Source organism: Peromyscus eremicus, chromosome 4, assembly GCF_949786415.1.
Source record: "Peromyscus eremicus chromosome 4, PerEre_H2_v1, whole genome shotgun sequence".
In the NCBI taxonomy this organism is placed as follows: domain Eukaryota; kingdom Metazoa; phylum Chordata; class Mammalia; order Rodentia; family Cricetidae; genus Peromyscus; species Peromyscus eremicus.
In genome coordinates this window covers 89797647-89800584 of record NC_081419.1, presented here as the reverse complement: position 1 = coordinate 89800584, position 2938 = coordinate 89797647, and the positions used below count along the sequence as shown (strand labels likewise).

At 39.2% G+C, this 2938-nt stretch overlaps 1 protein-coding gene across 2 annotated transcripts in view; it reads left to right on the top strand.

Annotated features, from left to right (window-relative positions):
- Positions 1 to 666, top strand: part of Meis2 (Meis homeobox 2) — a 211520-nt gene extending 210854 nt beyond the window's left edge. For both annotated transcript variants that reach the window (XM_059261113.1, XM_059261112.1), the window contains exon 12: positions 1 to 666. This exon is cut by the window's left edge and continues 764 nt beyond it. The gene's annotated coding sequence lies outside the window, so the exon portion shown is untranslated.
- Positions 667 to 2938: the final 2272 nt, after the last annotated feature.

The window sequence follows — 2938 nt, the reverse complement described above, 5'->3', positions numbered from 1 at the left end:
GCACGATGGACAGTTGGCTGAACCTCAACACTCTGACTCCAGCGGCTAGAATGTGTTTTCATGCCCAGCCTTTGTTCCCCCATCAATGTGTCCTTTAGTTTCAAACAGATCTTTATAGTTTGTGCTTCATAAGCCAACCCTTATTATGATTTTGGGGGACTGTTCTTCCAAGAGCTTGCCAATGAAGATTTAGAGACAGAGCGAAGGCTTCTTCAAGTTCCGAGCCTTGGCTGTGGACAAAACAATCTTTAAGTTGGGCAGCTTTCCTCAACACAAAAAAAAAGTTATTCATGGTCATTGCACCAGAAGTAGGATTCTATGAGGAACTCAAAGCTTGGGGGATAAAAAGGAGCAAGAGAATACTGTAACAAACTTCGTACAGAGTTCGGTCTTTTAATTGTTTCATGTTAGATATTCTATGTGTTTACCTCAATTGAAAAAAAAAAGAATGTTTTTGCTAGTATCAGATCTGCTGTGGAATTGGTATTGTATGTCCATGGGATCCTCTTTTCTCAGCACGTGTTCCTCACTAGAAGAAAATGCTGTTACCTTTAAGCTTTGTCAAATTTACATTAAAATACTTGTATGAGGACTGTGACGTTATGTTTAAAAAAAAAAGGTGTTAAGTCACAAAATGCGGTAATAAATATTTCATTTTTGATTTTTTGTTAGGCTTTGGTGTTTTTAATGGTTTGAAGGTTGCAGGATGCCAGCTACTGTGCGCTGATGGAAGTAGGTGATGGCCCCTCCCCTGGGAAGTTGTTTTATATTTCAGATGTAACTTACCAACATTTTAAAAGGCATCGTTGGTAGCTTGTCATTGTGTGTTGGGACTCCTAGGTGTCATCAGCAGGAAACTTCCAAAGGTATGAAACTGTGTGCATTATAACCACCTTGAGAAACCACCTTCAAAATGCTCGGCCTGTCTTATTATCGCCGCGTGATGTTTTAAAAAGCAATTTCAGATAAAGCTTTTGCCTTATGCACCCACCACTAGAATCAAGGGTTTATTCCAACTTTGTTTTATATCCTAAGAAATAATGTATGTGTTCAAACATGATTTATCGGCATTTCTCCCATCTTACTCAAATACTGTTGACTATGTAAATTAAAGCTTATATATAGATGTTTATAGCTAAGTAAACACCTTCTATGGAGTTGGAAATCCTAAGCTTAAAAGGATGCTTAAGCATTAATATTTCATACAAATGACCCAGTGCTATCCTTTTCCTGTAGATACTTTTTTCTATGTGCAGGGATGCAAGTATGACAATTTGGTGGCTAAAGTTGTTTCTTTAAAAAAAGAGAAGGAAAGGAACAGACAATATGATAACATTTTCAAAACTTCACTCGGTAATTTAGAGCTGCAAGCTTGTTGATATTGTACAGTGTCTGCTAAAGTGTGGGAAATGTGGACGAAGCTTGAGCACCCGCACACTGTAAGATTTTCCAAATAAATTCACTGTCTAGGCTTTCCTAACTCCTGAATGTTGACTCCTCCATTTAAAGAGACAATAAACAGGAGGTAGATGGATGATTCAACTCGATAGGGGAAGAGTTCACTAATCCTCCAAACTGACACTTGGAAGCAATCCATAGTGGCATCTTAGGCAAGCCCTTCCATGTTTCCTCTTTAGACAGCCTTAATGGAAGCTCTCCATGTGAATGAGCAAGAGTATAAATAGCTATTGTTTTCTTTTATATTGTTAAGTAAAATTTTTATAAGTGCGTTTATCACGTTAATTACTGTACTGCTCTTTAAACCTAGGAATAGCATTGCTTGACACAAACACACTGATCTTGTAAAACACACACAGCTTCTTTCCCATTTTCTCTGCTCCATTTCACATGGAGTCTTCCTGTAAAATTTAAATATTTGCATATGTTTACTTTAAATGCTCTGATGTAAACCCTGACAAGTTCCTCATTTCTAAACTAACTCTCACATCAGTTGAAAGGAAAAATAATTTATATTGGCAGCTTCTTCTTCCATTGCTTTCAGTAAGGTAAATGCTGAAGGGTTTCCTTGATCACAAGCTCATGTTTATAAAAAGTGTTTTATGGAGTTATTACATTATTCCACGAAGGGTAGAGCCCAGAGCTGTTGATCCTTAGTTTGAATTCACAAATTCATCTTAAGCTGACTGTCTTGGCCAATCTGTATCCTATCATGCTAATTTTAACCTTAGATATTTGGAGATGAGTGATAATTGAAGTAATATCTATGCATTTCCTTGCCCCACCCCCACCCCATTCTATGACAGAGGGATGATGAATTTGTCCAATTTTTATAGTGCTTTTTATACCACCTCAGAAGGCGCTTGCTCCTCTCTCGGGTTTACTATTTAGTCTAAAGAGTTCCGATTTGGGTATATTTAAGAAAGACTCAGCTGTCAGACGTAAAGAAACTGGGAATGGTGTTTTGACAGCCATATAGTGTTAAAGGAAATACTGTAGTCTGAATAAAATTGCTTATGTTCTCCAAAACAAGAGTAATATAAAAACACTTTTTTATTTATATGGAAAAGCAAAAGCAGAAATAAACTCCAAAGGTTTCCCTTTCTTCAAGAAATTCCGAGAGAGAGAGCTGCGGTCGCCATCTGTTAAGGGTTGGGAATTGAGCAAAAAGCCACATTTTAAAGGAAAAGAAAAGTCCAGAGAAGGCTGAGTCTTCCACGCTCCCCCTCTCCTACCCATCCCCAGGTCAGCACCCTGAACCCCCACTCCAACTCCCTGGATGGGTCTGTCCAGCCCATCAAGGTCCTCCTCGCTGCCTGGCCCTCCCACTCCTGCGGGCCTGTTAACCCGGAGCAGACCCGGGAAGGGAAATGTGGCTAATATCTCTAGCAGCTGTCAAAAGGGGGGCCTTTCCTTCAAAGGGATCCTCCACAAATTCTCCATTAGTCTTGCAGGCCAGCAATTTGATAAGGAGCCTGGA